This window comes from Hylobates moloch, unplaced genomic scaffold, assembly GCF_009828535.3.
Source record: "Hylobates moloch isolate HMO894 unplaced genomic scaffold, HMol_V3 SCAFFOLD_2, whole genome shotgun sequence".
NCBI classification, from domain to species: Eukaryota; Metazoa; Chordata; class Mammalia; order Primates; family Hylobatidae; genus Hylobates; species Hylobates moloch.
This window is the reverse complement of record NW_026652277.1, coordinates 72,386,791-72,407,082: the sequence shown is the minus strand read 5'-3', so window position 1 is coordinate 72,407,082 and position 20,292 is coordinate 72,386,791. Positions and strand designations below refer to the sequence as shown.

Here is a 20,292-nt window from a genome sequence, read left to right as displayed (position 1 = left end):
CTTTTGAACTGCACTAATTTGTTTATATCTATTTCAGCTATAATTATACATGCCATGAGCACAGGAGCAGCTGGGCCTCGAATGTACTAAGCCCTTGAAAAGGTTTGACAAATGAATAAAAACCCTTGAATCTTATCAACATGAGCTGGTCCTAACCCATGTCACCCCAACATGGTATTTTTTCTGATAAGTTCTTGGATCAAAGAGGATGAGATGCCAAAAATCTACAACTCATGCAAACTTTATAGACTGTCTAGACCAGTTTTAGAATTTGCTTCTGAAATGAAATATTTTGCTACTAAATAATTGTCCTCCACAAATATACAGAAATTCTCTTTGATGTCTTTATTCAACTCACTATCAAAATGTTGAACATTTTGTAAGAGGACAAAAGAAACAGAAAAGTGTAATATGCCACAGAAACTTTCCTTTCAGAAAGTTCCAATAATGACTATATTCTAGGTACAATTTCCTTAATGAGTTAATAATATATATGCAATTACCCTTGTACATGGACCAAGTTTCTATTCTTGCCCATGCAATAATCATAGAGTTTTTGCTATTAACATGAGTTTTTTGTTTGTCTTACAAAACATTTTCTATAAAACAAAAATCAATTAAGTGAGAACTCAGTCAACATCACAACCAATAAAACAAATAATTTCAGGAAATAACAAAATATGTAATTATTTAATCATAACAGTTATCAAAATTAAATATAATTTAATTACTTATTCAGAGTCATTAATCATGTACAGTTGAAAAATTGCACTATTGAAGCAATCATTTAATCATTAGAGCTACAAAAATGTCTAAGTACTAATTCATTATTTCTGCTATGCTCTTGGGAAATTATATCCCATATTTATAATAAAACCCACATAATTATTTTTAAACCCATAACTAATAACATTGGCATGGATCTTTAATATACTAACATACTATATTTTTTAAAGGTCAAATTTTAAAATATTTATTTAAAATAAATTTAAGGCCAGGCGTGATGTCTCATGCCTGTAATCCCAGCACTTTGGGAGGCCGAGGCAGCTGGATCACCTGAGGTCAGGAGTTCGAGACAAGCCTGGCCAACATGCTGAAACCCTGTCTCTACTAAAAAATACAAAAAAAAAAAAAAAAAAATTAGCCAGGCATGGTGGCAGGCGCCTATAATCCCAGCTACTTGGGAGGCAGAGGCAGGAGAATCGCTTGAACCTGGGAGGCGGAGGTTGCAGTGAGCTGAGATCGCGCCATTGCACTCCAGCCTAGGCGACAAGAGGGAAACTCCATCTCAAAAATAAATAATAAATAAATAAATAAATTCAAGACAATGAATCCAGTAAACAAGCAAAAGAGATGTATGCAATCTATAGAGCTATGATTTACATGTAGTACACTTAGTTAACTTCACTAAAAGATACGTCATTTTATTACTTAATGACCAGGACAGGCACAATGATCATTCTCACCAATCTCACACTGTAAAACTTGTAAAACAAACTTCAAAAGAAAAAAAAATAGTCTTGTAGCTTTCTTAAGTTTCAGGATGCCAGGAAATACCTAAATTTGAAAGTTCTTTTCAAGGGAATAGTAGACAGAAGCAGGACTTTGGCTGACCTTTTAGGGGACATTATTCAAGGATTCATATGCTGCAGAATTACAATTAGTCTCTGACAGTGACTTTTGTTAATCAAGTTTGCATTTCCTTTGAACTTTACAATCCTGTACTTGCATGCATCTGTTTAACTTGTACTTTACTCAGGCAACCTATCAGAATCACTAAATTATGCAAAGCAACTGTTAGCAATTCTTATATATATGCAGTGGCAAAAAAAATGTATCTACTTTTCATTCAAGTGACTTTGAAGGAAGGTCTTAAAGAAATCTTCTTTTTCACTGAGCAATGTCAATGGAATAAGGAATTACTTGCCACACCGTAGTTAATAAATCATAGCAATTGTTTCTCTCTTTCTATCTCACATAGCAGATAAAATACTGCTGATCTCAAGAGAATACTTCTTTTAAAAGGACCACTATCAGTGCACTGTTTCATTATTTTACTTGTGGGTGATATGCTGCATAAATCCATCTCACTGAATTACGGAGATGCTGAAGTATACCTATCACAGACATTCAGAGTGACTAAACAGGCACATAAAGTGAAGTTATAGAATCACGGAATTGAAAATGAAAAGTAAATAATGCTAAAGATAATCTGACCCAGTATTTCCCAAAGTGTGTTTAATTGAACTCAAGTTCTGCAGATATGAATTAAGGGTGAAAAGCTCAGTGGGCAAATAGGTTGAGAAATGCAAGGATAAACAATGTTAAATCATTTTTCCCCCTGTAGGAATTTGCAGAGCCTTTAAGATATTATGCACTGTGGATTTACAGAAGAAAAAATACGCTGTGTTTGCCAAACTCATTTGACTGTGGAACTTTTTTTTCATGTTAACATCCAGGTCTAGTATCTATTATGTTTTAGAATATGATGCCCTAGTCCAAACACCACAATTTATTTATAGCCTAGATTAAAGAAGTGACCTGCCACAGGTTATATAGCTAGTAAGCATGAGACAGGACCAGAGCCTGAACTGGCCAGATTCCTTCTCACACATCACTTTTGATACAGAGTAAGGCATCTTGCCAGGCTGCTGTGATTGGGGGATAAAAAGCAAGGTTTCTGAGAGTACTTGCAAGGCTGTAAGAAAAAGGATGACCGAGGAACCTAACGTGGGTAAAGAAGAACATCAATGTATTTACGATACTGACATTATGAGGATACCTGAGAAAGCGCGTTGGAAGAATAGGAGTCTGATGGCAGAAAGTTAGTGCTGATTTTTGTGGTTTTGAAAATTAAAATGTCTGGTGATAATGAGATTTAGGATTAATATGGTTTGCTGTGTCCCCACCCAAATCTCATCTTGAATTGTAGCTCCCATAATTCCCACGTGTTTTGTGGGGGACCCTGTGGGAGATAACTGAATCACAGAGGCAGTTTCCCCCATGCTGTTCTCCTGGTAAGTGAACAAGTCTCACAAGATTTGATGGTTTTATAAGAGATTTCCCTTTCACTTGGCTCTCATTTTTCTGTCTTTGTCTGCTGCCATGTGAGACATCCCCTTGCTCTTCCTTTGTCTTCCACCATGATTGTGAGGTCTCCTGGCCATGTGGAACTGTGAGTCAATTAAACCTCTTTCCTTTATAAATTACCCAGTCTCGGATATGTCTTTATTAGCAGCACGAGAACAGACTAATACAAGGATAACCATGGCAGAGTGGTGAGGCTACTAGAGATGGTTAAGCCAAAGAACTGAAATGTGTTAAAATTATGGCTGTTTGAAGTCACTGAAAACAAGTTTAAGGGTTTGGCAAGACAAAAGCTATGAGACGGGTGCTAGAATGTTTCTTAATGAAGAAAATGACAAGGAGATCAGTCACATCAGCAATAAATGGGAAAGAGAGTTGGAGAGCTAGATGGCAAGAGTCTCAAAAGAGCACGGCTTGTCAAAAAAGAGGGTAAATATGAAAGAGGTAATGGCATCCAAAGAAGAGACTGACAGACACTGTCCTTAGGCAAGAGGGGTGTGGGAGGCATGAATGCAGAAATATGGTCTCCTCAGAGGTCACCCAGAAGTTGACAAAGCATAGAAGAATTTTATCTGGATGGCATTTCTCTAGAGAAATAGCCTGAAGTTGTCATTATCACTATTAAATATTTATATAATTTAGTAGTTTATGATTAGTTATCCCCATAACGTTTATAGACTATAAAGTAAATAACTGTTCACGAACTGCTTAATAAGTTTGGTCAACTGTCACACTCAAGAGGTTTAGCCAAGTTGTAACTTTAAGCCAAAACTAGAGAAATGCCTACCCACATAAGGAGTTAAATGGACTGTAGGCCTCCAGGAATCGTAAAAACCCCTCAGCAGCAGCAAGGAAAAGTTGAAATGCCGGCTAAATGTATAAAAATATCAATAGTGTTTGCTTCTAGATAGTAGGATTATAAAGCTTTTTTTCTTATTATTTAACACTCATCTAATTCTAAAATTTCTACAATGAATATACATTACTTTATAATCCGAAAAAAGTATTTATCTGAAAATATCAAGCTCCTATCTTTAAATAACCATAGATAAGAAAGAACACTTACATTTTAGAGTATTTTGTCAATATTTAACAAAATATTAATTACAAATTTTATGATTTCCCTTGTAATCCCACTTTTACAATTCTATTCTCCACCAAACACGAGTGCATCAATAAGTATGCCCATGGTGTCTCCTGCAGTTATGTTTAAAGTATGAAAAAGCTGAAAGCAATGTTAAATTCCCAGAATAAGAAACTGAATAAATTGTGGGCCTTGCATATAGAGACTACTATGGGACTGATGAAAAGAATGAATTAAATATACACTAACAGAAGAAGATTTTTTTTTTTTTTTTTTTTTTTGAGACGGAGTCTTGCTCTGTCACCCAGGCTGGAGTGCAGTGGCGCAATCTTGGCTCACTGCAAGCTCCGCCTCCCGGGTTCACGCCATTCTCCTGCCTCAGCCTCTCCGAGTAGCTGGGACTACAGGCGCCCGCCACCACGCCCGGCTAATTTTTTTGTATTTTTAATAGAGACGGGGTTTCACCATGGTCTCGATCTCCTGACCTCGTGATCCGCCCGCCTCGGCCTCCCAAAGTGCTGGGATTACAAGCGTGAGCCACCGCGCCCGGCCAGAAGAAGATATTTAAGATAAATTTTGAAATAGCAAAAGCATCTAAGAGAACATTCTGCATAACAGCTATATTTCTATTTTTAAATAAACGAATATCTTATGCATTACATGTGCATAGCATAAATATGTGTATATATATAAATAAATATATATATATATATATGATGCCCCATATACGACTCTGTATATATGAGGAAAAGTCTAGAAAAATATATGATAAATCACTTACAGCATTTGCTGTGGGCAATGAAGTTAGGGGTTCGAGATTCATACTTTTTTATTTTACATACTTCTGTACTCTGATATCTTTATAAAAATTCATGAATTACTTGTATAATAATATACTAAAAAAGTTTACTCAAAGGAAAGTATTAATCAGTATCCTCATACTGGCAAATCTCCCCAAAAGCAAGTTTTGAAAATATGAAATATAGCTATTCCTCAAAATTTATTGATTTCAATAGATTATAAATTTAATGAATGGTTTTGCAATAAAACAAGAACCAAAACCGCAGATACAACTTATTCTGAACAAAAGAAGAAAAACGAAGGATAGGTAAATGTGTGTGTGTGTGTATATATATGTTAGTTTGCTAACATGTGGAAATGTCATTACTTCACAACTGATATAAATTAGACTATCACAACACTGTTACATTCTCTTAGTTTATTTAAATTTTGTTGAAAAACTATAATAATATATATTTACATAAAATGTTCTTTATGATGCCGACTTTCACTTAATATTTATTCAATAGTTTTTGAATGATGAATGGAAAAACATTGGTATATACTGGTATATGGTTCTATCTGTACAATATTATATATATATTATATATATATATATGCACAAACACACACACACACATAAATATATAATACAGCAAACAAACCTAGATCAAAATCCATTGGCTGTTGATGTATCAGTACTTATTATAACTGTATTGTTGCTAAACACTAGTAAATTAGCTTCAAAAGATGCTTTAAAGGAAAAGTCTGTGCATAAATCTCCCAGATAAGCAGTGGTATTCCACATAGCATAGGATACATAGTATAAGAGAGATAGACTGATATAAATTATATTTAGTTTTAAGCTGGACAAAAGCAACACTTCACTCAAGACCCACAATAGCATATTAAAGTCTACCTTAGAAAGATGTATCCAAATGACAGATTTATTCATTTACTTTTATTAAGCATTTAGTATGTTCTTAAGATTATACTGGGAACTTGAAAAATTAAAGCTGTACAGAAAAAAAGAGAATGCCTATCCCACTGACCCCATGCTCCCAAAGTAAGACAAGTTATAAATCTTGAATTGCTATAAGAGAGAAAAGCATGGAAGATGTGGAAGCAAAGAGGAAACGAGAGAACGAATTCACTGAGAAGCATGGTATTTTGGACTGGGCTTTAAAATGAGGATAATAGAACTGGTAAGGCCATCCTCCAGTAAGCAGCAAACACTCAGATGCGGGTAAAGCAAAATATCCAATTTAGTTTGAATCTGAGGGATAATGACTCTGATGCATGTCCTGTCTAAAATACAAGCCTAATCACCACATCACAGCTGCCAAAATAAAGTGCTGCATCCTCAGATGGAATACTTTATGAAGTGCAGAATAAGCACAGATACCCTACTCAACTTCACACTCCTTACACAGCCGCCAGGGCCAGTTAACAAGGATTTATCCTGAACAGGGATCCCAATAATGTTGTTTTTCAGTGATTTGACCAAACTGACTGCTTCTCTCTGCCTGAAGAGTTACTGCTGGAGCATCTCCTCTAAAAATATGCCAGCTGGCAGCAGACTGGCTCTAAAACACCTGGGCTTCACAAACCCAAAGACGAAGAGACCCAAGATTGTCCCCTTGGGCTCCATCACCATGTAGAACCACTGCCAAACTACAGAGCCATCTTTGACAATTGATATTAATATACAAAGGGCAAGACAATTTTAGTTACAAGGCTATGTAGCTATATGTTGTTAACAGAACAAATTCAAAAGAATTTTTTTTAAATTATAATATGAAAAACAGTTCACTTTCTTGCTAATATTTAAAAAAACATATGAAGTCTCTTGCATGGTATAAATAACTAGAAAGTGGGTGCTATTTGATGGCAATGAACTCAATCTCTGTGAATTAATGCATCTTAATTTAATATTTGCAAGTACAGTTCATTCCTGGATCAAGTAAACCAAATCCAATGCCAGCTCACTTATTATTCTGTACATATTTCCCTCAGTTTCTAAAATGACGTTGGACATGGATATTTACTTAGAATGTCTAAGATCTCTGCATTGTTGAGTTTAACAATTATCGAAATAAAACAAAACCATGCTGATACAATCACCAAATTTGCAGATTGTATGTGCTCATTTGACACCCCTGAGCACCTAATTAAACATACAGGAAAGGTTTTGTATGGGTGAAGCATTGTGTCATGGGCTTGTTCATATATGCTTTCATCAAACCTCAAAATAAACCTAATAGGACTACTCTTATAATCATTTAATAGAAAGTACTGAGAAGTCAAGTATCTTGGTCAAAGACTAGAAAAGACTGAAGTTGGATCAATCACTTCTAGAGTCAATCTGACCCTATAGCACTTAAATACTCTATTAGTGATCTATGAGGGGAATTTTATAAATCTTCCCCACACTATCACTATCATCAGTACTCATTAATAAGGGCTGTGGGATAGATAAGGATTACTTTCCATGTGTAAAACATGAGTTAAGTTTGCTAACATGTGGAAATGTCATTACTTCACAACTGATATACATTAGACTATCATAATACTGTTACATTCTCTTAGTTTCTTTAAATTTTGTTGAAAAACTATGATAATGCATACATAAAATGTTCATTATGATGCTGACTTTCACTTAATATTTATTCAATAGTTTTTGAATGATGAATGGAAAAACATATTGGTATATATTGGTATATGGTTCTATCTGTACAATATTTAAATAATCACATATGCACATAAAATGAAAGTATACAAAGAATAAATTGTTCTCCTTGACATCCAATTCGGAAATAGCAACACATAGTTAAATTAGTTCAGTTTGTGAGCAGAGTCTCACTCAAAATGATACATTTATACTGCTGGCTGCCACATATAACGGCTTTTCTTAGTGATCCTCAGACTATGGTCTCTGAGCCTTTTGCACAGAAATTAAATGTTTATTTAACATGCAGATCCCTGTGCCACCATAACACCTGCTAAATCAAATCAATCTCTTCTCTCTCTCTCTTTCACACACACACACACACACACAGACACACAGACACACACACACAGACACACACTCAATGATAATCATACTAACTTTTGAAAACCACCTAAAAACATGAATAACAGAAAGATGTTTCCTTGATTCTGTATTGTATTGTCATGGAAGTCTTTTTTTTTTTTTTTTTTATTGAGACAGAGTCTCACTTATCACTCCCAGGCTGGAGTGCAGTGGCACAATCTCAGCTCACTACAACCTCTTCCTCCTAGGTTCAGGCGATCCTCTCGCCTCAGCCTCCCGAGTAGCTGGGATTACAGGCCTGTGCCTCCATGCCCAGCTATTTTTATTATTATTTTTTAGTACAGATGGGGCTTCACCATGTTTACCAGGCTAGTCTTGAACTCGGGGCCTCAAGTGATCCATCTGCCTCCGCCTCCCAAAGTGCTGGAAGATTACAGGTGTGAGCCACCATGCCCGGCCTGTCATGGCAGTCTTCTAAGTACTACTCTGAATGTATTAAAAGTCAATGTTAGAGATTATGATACAACAAGGATTTTTTTCCTTTATTTAGAGAGAGAGAGAGAGCATGTGTTTAAGAGTGTACATATAAGAACCTTGCAGGTTAATGCTCTGCCCAAATAATTGAGAGACACAATAATATATAGATTCATGTGCCTTAAAAAGCCAAAGAATCTTCAAAGGAAGCAAGCACTGACTTTCATGGTCACATATAAGTACATCAGTTAAGAAAGAAAATACACGTGAAGCATAACACACAGCAAGTTCTCAATAAATTTTAAGGTGACCATTTAAATGTCAGTTTATACTGATTTTTTACAAACAGAGTGAACATATTATCTCCACTAGAGTCAAAGATTTCAAGAAAAACTAAACAGGAAAAGAAAAAGAGGAAGGTAGTCCCTTGACCTTCACAAAAACCTCTGCAAGACCCCTGAGAAGGGCAGGAAATGGCCGGAAAGCCGAGGCACAGCAATTCTCCAGTCTGCTGTAGCAACCCAAGCATGTTGCATTTCTTCATAACTTGGGGCCTTGATTCTGACCGTAAAGTAATGGGAGTGTGGAGGGAAGGAAAACAAATCTTCCCTGCTTAATTTGTAACTGTCACTTGTCTGCTGACACTTGTCTGTCATTCAACTGTATTCTCAAAATGACCTCAAGGCCCCACAGACAAGAAGGAATAAACAAAACAGATCAGACAAGGTACCCACAAAGGGATCAAGGGTACATCTTCCTTGGAGATGAGAGTTCAGAGCTAAGAATTCTACAGGACTGCTGTAGACAAAGCAGGAGCTTGCCAGGATCAGAGAGGCACTTCTAAAGCACATGCTAGGAATAATCAATGCGGCCACCTGCCAGGCAAGGAAACTGCAAGAAAACAAAGGGCAATTCATCCACACCTCCACAGGTAGGAAATTAGCCTCAAATTTAGCCGATTTTAGTCTAAGGAACAAATCAGCTGCACCTCCCCATCCCAAACACCGCTTTATGAAAGTATGGAACAGAGTGGTGACTGCATGCATTTTCATCCCTATTTTAAGAAAATCCCTTCTTCAAAGCTAGTAAAAAAAAAAAAAAAAGGAACCATAAGAAAACTAAGAAATACAACGGATGCCTTTGTTGCTCAGCACACTGTTTATACCCAGATATCATGAAGCTTTGCATTCAAAACCCAGTCGTAATGGAGTGCCACAGTAGAATGGGTACAGTGAATGTAACCACCATGAATGTTGGCAGATTATTATACAAAGGGCAGTTATCCCACAGAGAGGGCTGGCAGGTTGACAGAGGACCAACAAACGCATAAACTGAAAGGCATAATGAGCCCCATTTCCACCCTCACACCACCCTACCCCTCACACGCTGAGGAAAACAAGCCACCAAAATAACCTGTAACCTCCATGCTCTTGACTTTGCTTTTTAGAGAGGAAAAGCCCAAACAGATAGACCTTCTCAAGACAGTACGGTACTCCTCAGAGAATGCAGATGTTACAAAGGAGCAGAGACTTAGCTTCACAGACCTTCCAGGACTGCACGACTCCCACACATGGGAAGGTATTTGTAATCCATATGGAGTGTGGATAACAACCAAATCATTCCTCAGGTCCAAATCGCTTATGAAATGAAAAAGGAAAACAGCCACCCCAATCTATTTTCCCACAAAAGGATAATTTTTCAAGAGGCTTCAGGGGAAACTAATTGTTTGGATTTGACCCTGACAACTTGAAAACAGGGATATAAACAGTTTGTGTAGTCTCCACTTATCTGAATATAATTTACAGTATTTTTAAAGCAATTTCAGTATTTTATATTATTCATTCTATACACAATAAATAAGTACATGTAGAATATATCTAATATAGTATTTGTTCTCTATCCAATACCTTGTCCACATATATATGACTTCCTTGGTTTTCTCATTACCAATATGTTTACAATAAATAAATTCAGAATTACCAATGAAATGAATTTTGAAAATTATGAGAGCACAGCTTCAAATAGTGAGGTGTAAACAATACTTAACTGAAAACTTCTTTTCTCCTACAATGACAATGATATACTGGGTTTCAAAACAAAAGTCACTTAAGCATTTAAAGAAGAGTTTATAGAAATTAAGAAATATTTCTCAAAACCCTGAAATTCAGGAGTTAGATGCAGCTCTTTTCACACACATACACCGAATTGATTTGTCTTTCCACTTCACCTCATAAATTGTCCTAGAGGTATATAAATGCAGGCACCCTGATATATATTTGAACATTTATTCCTATTTCCTCAAATCATCAGCCAATCTTTGCCCTGACAGCTATGACTGTCAAATCTCTTCCTTTTTGTGCTGGCTAAATTGCTCTTAGTAAAAAAGAAACTGACATTCTACTCTTAAAAAAATGAAGCTTTTGACATTTCGGGATGTTAATAGATGGATAAACTGTATAACAGGAACATCAGTCCTGAAAGAGAATTTGACCTAAATAGCCATGCACTGCACTCATGCATTTATAATTGTGCTAGCAAATGAATGAGAAAAGATGAAGTGGAACCATTTTTCAAGAGGCATGCTGTGATTTCTCATTACAGGGATAATCTTAAACAGTAATGGTATTTCTTTAAAACCTGAATAATCTTAAGAGGAAAACGTAATGAAAAGAAATCTATGCTTTAAATCCTGCTTTTATAGGTATCCCCCATGTAAGAAATACAAGCCCATTCTCATAACTCCAGAAATGAATTATTCTTAAAGATGAGACTTGTTTAAATGCCTTTTCTTCAAACAAAAAATAGAAAACTAGCTATTAACCCAACATCTTATTAATTTTTAATAAACCAGTTCTATTATTTTAAGCAACCTCTTCCAAAAAAAGCAGAAAGCATTCTGCTCTTTTATTGATACAAACAATTCATTTGTAAATGTGTTTTTAAAAGTTATGAATTCACTTCATACAGATTATAGTTATTCTTTTGTTTAATGTTGTTTTACCTACAACATAAATTTTGGTAAAATTTTATTCAACAGCATGGTAAGATACAACTGAAGTCTAGATTTTATCCCTATCTAACCTATTAGGATGACGGATCTCTTCCTAAATCCAATTTGATGAATAGAAAATCCCAACAGAGTTGTCTCACATATATAACTCAATTGAATTTGAAAAAGACATACTTTATATTCTTGCCTAGCAAAGTCTTTAAAATATATATATTATATAATTTTTTTCAGGTTTCGTGATCCTAACCCAAAAAAGCGATTAACATAGTAAAACCCAATTGGACACATATCTGCAGAAGTTTTCCAGCATCTTAAAGTACGACTAGAGAAACCTTACTGAGAAGACACATTTTCTAGACTTGTGGGAACTGATCACAGTTCATATCAGAAAAGGAGGGTTGCCCCAGACAACACTCAGCCATGGTTTTGATAGTCATCACCCTAGATCCTTCTTTGACACCATTTAAAATTCTTCCTTTCATTTACATTTCATATCAAATACAACCTTTAAACTTTGTTGAAAGTAACTAATGTCTCTCCACCGTACCGAATCGTCAGAGTTTATTTCTAGGGTTCACCAGATGGAGGGGAACAACTTACACAAAGTTCCCAGGGTACATCCTCTTATCAAATGCCCTGGTAAATCTATTCTAACCCTTGCATAGAGGAGAAAAATATTATAGTTCATGTACACTATAAAAAGCATTAAAAAAATTTTTGACTGGGCCTGGTGGCTTACACCTGTAATCCCGACACTTTGGGAGGCCGAGGTGGGCGGATAACTTGAGGCCAGGAGTTTGAGACCAGCCTGGCCAACAAGGCAAAACCCTGTCTCTACTAAAAATACAAAAATTACCCAAGCGTAGTGGTGCACACCTGTAATTCCAGCTATTTGGAGGGGCTAAGGCATGAGAATTTCTTGGACTGGCGAGGCAGAGATTGTAGTGAGTCAAGATCACACCATTGCACTTCAGCCTGGGTGGCAGAATGAGACTTTCTAAAAAAAACTAAATGCAGGCAGGGCACAGTGGCTCATGCCTATAATTCCAGAACTTTGGGAGGCCAAGGCAGAAAGATCACTTGAATCCAGGAGTTTGAGACCAGCCTGGGCAACATAGTGAGACTCCCTCTTTACAAAAAATAAATACATTAATAAATTAATTAATTAATTGCTGGATATGGTGGCACATGCCTGGAGTCTCAGCTACTCCAGAGGCCGAGGCAGGAGGATGGCTTGAGGCCAGGAGCTCAAGGCTGCAGTAAGCCATGATTGTGAGTTGCATTCCAGCCTGGAAGACAGAGTGAGATCCTGTCAAAAAAAAGAAAAAAAAAAAAAAAAAACTGCAAATGAAATTTTATTATAAAGGGTTTGGTAATACCAAGATTAAGAAATACCATAAAACTGCCGGGCGCGGTGGCTCACGCCTGTAATCCCAGCACTTTGGGAGCCTGAGGCAGGCGGATCACTAGGTCAGGAGATCGAGACCATCCTGGCTAAACAGTGAAACCCCGTCTCTACTAAAAATACAAAAAATTAGCCGGGCGTGGTGGCGGGCGCCGGTAGTCCCAGCTACGCAGGAGGCTGAGGCAGGAGAATGGCGTGAACCTGGAAGGCGGAGCTTGCAGTGAGCCTAGATCGCGCCACTGCACTCCAGCCTGGGCGACAGCGAGACGCCGTCTCAAAAACAAACAAAAACAAACAAACAAACAACAAAAAAAAAACAAGAAATACCATAAAACTAAAAATTTAAATAAGTGTTGAACAACATGTGAAGAATAAATACGACACCAAATACACCACACTTCAATTAAGGTGGCTTTTAATTTGGCACGTTCCCAGAATATTACATTACTGCATGTATTTTGTGATGTTTTACATGTACACTGAACAACAGAACACTAAGTAAAACAGAACCCCATTAGTTTATAAGGATTCCAGAGTTCCAATAATGTCCCCTGAATCATTATGGCTCTTTGTGGTAAGACCTTATACAATATAGCTATTTTATAATGAAGATATTAGTTCTATCAGCAATACCAGTACTGTGTACACCAGAGTTAAAATCTTCCAATATATTTTTTCATTTACTTTACAAAGAGCCCAAAGAAAATAAAATTTTTTTTTTTTTTTTTTTTTTTTTGAGGCGGAGTCTCGCTCTGCCGCCCAGGCTGGAGTGCAGTGGCGCGATCTCGGCTCACTGCAAGCTCCGCCTCCCGGGTTCACGCCATTCTCCTGCCTCAGCCTCTCTGAGTAGCTGGGACTACAGGCGCCCGCCACCACGCTCGGCTGATTTTTTTTTTTATATTTTTAGTAGAGACAGGGTTTCACCGTGGTCTCGATCTCCTGACCTCGTGATCCGCCCGCCTCGGCCTCCCAAAGTGCTGGGATTACAAGCGTGAGCCACCGCGCCCAGCCAGAAAATAAAATTTTAATAAGTATTTTTATGTGCTTATAACTTAAACTCAAAAAATGCCGTTTTTATCTGTAGTATATTGGTAAGGAGACAGCTTTTTAAGTTAAGACAGGCATACACACATTGCTTCATTTCCCTGGAACAGAGGAAATAAATCTCATCATTATACTTCTCTGTAATGTATACTATTTATCACACGGGTGAGAAGTTCACCCATTAATGGAATACGGATTCTTTCACCATGCCTTCACCATGCCAGCAACCCAGTTGTCAAAGCCTTCAAAGACAGTAAATTCCTTAAACTTGGCCTAACATATAAGTGCATTTTTTTCAAGACAGAATATCCAAGCTTGAGATGACGGCTTTCTTTCAACCCCTAACCATTTACTTACCTGACTAATCTTTCTATAGTCCATTTTGGTCACTGGCATTGACCAGCAAATGTCCTCACATTTGACAGACAGAATAAAACCTTAATTATCACAAAACATCAACTAACTTTCTTTATTGCACTAGTTTTTTAGAGAAAGAGATAAATCATGAGAAAACACATTATAAATTATTATTATTAAAACACTGTTAGCAGAGTCAGTCCTGGACTCAGGAGACATATAACCTAAAATTATAATTAGAAACTTCATATTACAAAAAATGATCCTCAGGCATTATAAGCCTTTATCAAAGAAGATATATCATTTTTACTGCATCCTCCATACAAATAAATGTGCTAAAACATTTTAAGCGTATTTGTAATAGAACTGAAAATTGAAGTAACTGGTCCACGCTTTATAAATTTCAAGCTCCCTTCACTCAGAACACTTAACTATCCAAGAAATCAATTTGCCAGTGATTTCTTATACTTTTGAATATCAAAAATTTGCATTGTTAATAGTAACACAGGCCCACTAAAGCTTTTCTTTTAAGAATTTAGTCAAGATATTGCTTGTTTTCAAGTCAATTTATGACGGTAGTGCAAAATATAAATAGAAGTCACTAGTAAATTTCCAAAGGTTCTCTCTTATTCATGGGTATTAATTCCTGTTCCTACTTTCCTTACAAGTTACATGTGATCACCTCCTACATTTGACGAAATTGAGTATTTAAAGCAAATAATTAAAAATTTTTTTGGAATGAAGCCTTTGGAGAAAGTAAATTTTAACAAAAAGCTGGCCTTTAAGCCACTTGTCCACTCCTACAGAACACTGACTACACCCATTTATCTCATTAATAGTATAACGACAGGGTTTCAAAATTTGTGCTCTTATTTCCTCAAATTGGGAAATAAAAGACTGATTTAAAATGACAATACATGCATCTACATTAGAAAAATGACTAAACCGTAATGTAATTATATATATTTTCATACCTTTATTAGGAACTTATGTATAGAATGACTAAAACTATTATTGACAGCTAGGGTTAGTCTTAAAACGTGTATTATTTAAATCCAAAATTCTATAGTACTTAAAGATAACTAAATATAAAATTCAAATATCTATATGGCAAATTCACCTTAAACAAGTTTGAAAGCCTAAATTGGAAAATAATTTACAATCAGTGATAGTCAAAGTATCAATAATACAAGTATTAAGGAAAACCTTTTACAAACTGAGCAAGCATGATGATAGAAAATGTATTGGAAGAAAATTTAAAACAGAAGAAATACCAGGAAACTGTGTAAAAATTTTTAATTTTACTTTTAAATAAATTTTATTGAACCAAAATTGGTCATAATTTTTGAGCTATCATACAGGTCAAAGTGAAAAATATTGACATCCCAATATTGTTGGTGTAAGTATCAAGGACAAAAGTATTTCAGGAAATATTGGAGGAAGTATCTCCTAGATAACCTTTCTGATGATTAAGTTGATGACCTATTTTAAAATTTACAACTTGTACTTCTTTTTTTTTTTTTTTGAGACGAAGTCTCGCTCTGTCACCCAGGCTGGAGTGCAGTGGCGCAATCTCGGCTCACTGCAAGCCCTGCCTCCCGAGTTCACGCCATTCTCCTGCCTCAGCTTCTCCGAGTAGCTGGGACTACAGGTGCCCGCCACCACGCCCGGCTAATTTTTTGTATTTTAGTAGAGATGGGGTTTCACCGTGGTCTCGATCTCCTGACCTCGTGATCCGCCCGCCTCGGCCTCCCAAAGTGCTGGGATTACAAGCGTGAGCCACCGCGCCCAGCCAGTACAACATCTACTTTTTAATCTTAAAATTTACTTATAGGTATTTATACTTGAGTTATAATTTGTTGTGCACAAAAATGCATGCAAAGTTTGTTCTCTTTCTATCCTCCCCACTTCTCTTTAGAAAACAGACACAACATACTATCTCCATAGTCCCTGCTAAGGAGCAGTCTACATGACCCCTCCCCTTGAACCTAAATGGTTTCAAAAACAGGAACCACTTGACCCATGCTGGTTGTATTAGTCAGGGTTCCCCAGTGAAAGAGAACCAATAGAAGATAAATACATGTGGAGATTTATGAAATTGACTCACATTGAGAGGTGAAGCCAGCTGGACTTCCTGGATTGACTGGGGACTTGCAGAACTTTTGTGTCTAGCTAAAGGATTGTAAATGCACCAATCAGCACTCTGTAAAATGGGCCAATCAGCAGGACATGGGCAGGGACAAATAAGGGAATAAAAGCTGGCCACCCCAGCCAGCAACGGCAACCTGCTGGGATGGCCTTCCATGCGGTGGAAACTTTGTTCTTTCGCTCTTTGCAATAAATCTGGCTGCTGCTCCCACTAAGAGCTGTAACACTCACCATGAAGGTCCGCAGCTTCATTCTTGAAGTCAGCAAGACCAAGAACCCACCGGAAGGAACCAACTCAGGACACAACATGATTATGGAGACCCAAAGTTCCCATAATCTGCTGCTGTGTGCAAGCTTGAGAACTGGGAAAGCTGCAGGTATAGTTTCAGTCTAAACCCAAAGGCCTAAGAAGTAGGAGATGCAGTGTCTGAGAGGAGCAGGAGAAGATGGATGTCCCAAGCTCGAGAGAATTTACCCTTCCTCTACTTTTTAATTCTATTTGAGCTCTCAATAAAATTGGATCATGCTCACCCACATTGCTGAGGGCTATCTTCTTGGCTCAGTCTACCAATTCAAATGCTAATCTTTTCTGGAGACATCCTCCCAAACACACCTAGAAGTAATGTTTAACCAGCTATCTGTGCATCCCATATCCCAGTCAAGTAAACACATCAAATTAACCATCAATCATATTCACCAAATAATACCTCTGTCCTTGAAATTTGGAAATAAAAAAGAAAACTTCAATCAGTCTTAAATTGTAAAGTCATGTAGGAGTGGAGCAGGCATTTTCCAGCATATGCACAATGCAAAGATAACCAGGAATCTTATTAAAAGGACAACCAGGCAGATACCAAAGAGGAGCTAAGCCAAGAGAATGTGTCAAAGTGATTGCAATTTCCTTCTTGATTACAGCCCCTCAAGGAGGCCCAATTTCATGGAATAAACTTAGGTTTTCTGAGGTGTGTCTGTACCCTACTGACACCCCTATTTGCTCATACAACTCAAATCATTCTTTTCTGACAATAATCTTTGAATAAGACAGTTATTCCACAGCATTGTTTATATTAAACACTCCATATGTCCACCATTAGAAAATCAGTTAAATATCTGTATCCTATGCAATCATAAAAAGGCAACACAAAACTGTATACTATATTTTTTGTCTTATAAAATGGTCATGACATACTGTTGAGTAACAAACATAGTTTACTGAACATCAATTCAGTATATGTGCATGCCACAGAAATATATCTGGAAAGATAGAGAATAACTTAACAAAATTTATTTTTGTGTAGCTGCCAGGTGATTTTATTCTTCTCTTTATATTTTAATTGAGCATCAATCATTTTTTATAAATTAAAAAATTAAATTTCTACATTTAAAAATAAACCTGAAGAGAAATTTTAAAAAAGAAATCAAGAAAAAGTTCAGTGCAACAGCAAAGGACTGATTTCTGATTTCAGACAAAGGATGGTTTGATCTCTACAGGAAGAATTACTTGACATCATTATCTGCTTTCTAGAGTAAGTACAAGAAATAATACAATACTGTTGAAGATTTGAGCTTTTATTAACCATCTAAATATGTCTTTTTTCAATTATAAATCTTGTTTTACTTTATAAAGTTATTTGAAACTACATCAGTAAGACTCGTAAGAGTAGAGGAATATTTTTACTTAAATGGTAGGGTTATAGCTTTTAAATACACATCCTTTCATCTAGCTACTCAGGAGGAAGAGGGAAAAAATCAATAAACACCAGTCCTTCATGTCTGCTCAATTTAGCTCTTTTTGTTGAGCAACTAATTCCTTATGGCACACGTCCAAAGCATACAAATTTCAGGCCACTTGACAGTCCTTTCAACCAGGTCAGTCCTAACAGAGATAGTAATCAAGTCTCCCATGATGAATTTCATTCACACAGTGGAACTGATTACAGAGCAGGACGAATCACTGCACACTATTGACTGGAGATCAATTTTCAGCTTGAGGGATTATGGAGAACAGTGCACAACAAGGCAGAAGCAGGAGTAGGAGAATTCAATAAACAAACCAAGCCAAATGAGACACTCTTAGTATAAAAAGAGGCCAACTGTATCATCTAACATCCCTAATATATTATTCTAGAAAATACTTTGAAAATTAAATAACTTGAAATATGCAAATATAGTTTTATCTGAAGCTTCTTTGGCCCCATTTGACGCAGCTCAAATTAATCGTTAATAAAATTAAACTGAACAAATAAATAAATGCATATGTTTAAAAATCTATACTTGTAGCTATTTTCCCTTGTAATAGATAGGAGTCTCTTTGTCAGATTCTTTTATATGGTATAAAAACATCCCCTATAAAAATGCCTTAAGTCATAGCTGTGTTTCCGCCTTTTCCTTTCATTGCAAGGAGGATATCCTTTAACATATGAGATCACTGGCATATGCCTTACAAGTTTTGCCTATGCATATAACCAATCACTGGGAAAGCATCACTGGTTCCTATTATCTCCGAAATAAATGTCAAAATGTTTCTGTGCTCTGTATCATCCAGAACCCTAAAAGCTTTCCATGCTACCCCAGCCTATTCACTCAATAGATTAGGATTTAAAATTAAAGTTAACTCACTCAAGCTCTACACTGGGGTCTCCACAGATTTAATTTACTAGGCACAGTCATAGTGTATGCCTGTTATCCTGGAGTCATTGCCTCATTTTCACTGTTAGAAGCAACCCAGTTTGGAATACATATTAAAAGCTCTTCCTGCTACTAAATGGATGCAAATTTTGCCAATCCAAAACAAACAAGTCAGAAAAAAAAATCCTCCCCTAACTCATGCTCCATTGCACACTACCATTTTACTGAATGCCTTCTCACTGCCAATTTCTTAAAATAATTTTTGACAGTCTTAATAGCAATTTCCATGTCTTCATTTTCCATTCATGCCTCAATATTTCATAATCCAAGTCCTATTTCTTTAAAACTACTGAATATCATCATGGATTAATAATTAAATGGCCATTTCTCCATTTATATGTCTATAATACTATGGAACATTAAATATTTGATCACCTCATCTTAAAATTGTTTCTTCCTTGTCTATCATTTCTACAATCTCTTCCCAACTCTTCAAATTCTCTTTGTCAATCTCTTTATTTGTATTATTTCTGCAAACATTTCACCTGTTATTCTACCTGCTTTTCCTTAGTGATCTACTCCAATCCTAGAATTTCAGCTGCCGCCTGTATGCTCATGACTCCAGAATCAGTCCTTTGAATTGACTGTTTCCCCTATCACAAACTTTAAATTTTAATCTGAATGGACGATACTTTATGGCATCTAGAAGCACTTTGAACTTAACAAGTCTAAACCAGTTTTCATCATTCTTAAATGTGTAATTTCTCTCCAATTCCTAGTACTTCATTTTTCCATTTTAGAGAGTTCTAAAATTGAAAAAGAAAACAGGTAGGAGCATACTTTACAGGAAATCTCTATGTACCCTAGCCAGCAAAATTAAAAAAAAAAAACTGAGTAAAACTCAATGTGCAGCTTATACTAGATAGAATACTTTTGAAGCTCTGGATGTACATACATTAAAAATAAGGACAATAGGGAAAAGGAGGGAAGCTCTAAGAATGCATTTAACATACAGCATTGTATTAGCGAGTCCGTCGTGTGCTCTCACTTTGCACCTTAGTGGCTTCTTTTAAGAATCATAGCAAGGAGTAAAACGAACTCAAAGAGAAGCAGAGTATCTCTGCCTTGTGTGAAGTAAAATATACAGTTTGGTTGACTGAACACCACTATTTCCAATAGTAAAAGGTGGAGTATTAGGTTTGGTGCTTGTATAACAATTCACATAACCCTATATCGAATAA

General features: G+C 36.3%; 1 protein-coding gene across 47 annotated transcripts in view; it reads right to left on the bottom strand.

Annotated features, from left to right (window-relative positions):
- ADGRL3 (adhesion G protein-coupled receptor L3) overlaps positions 1-20,292 on the bottom strand; it is an 866,327-nt gene that overhangs the window by 705,537 nt on the left and 140,498 nt on the right. The window lies entirely within an intron of this gene.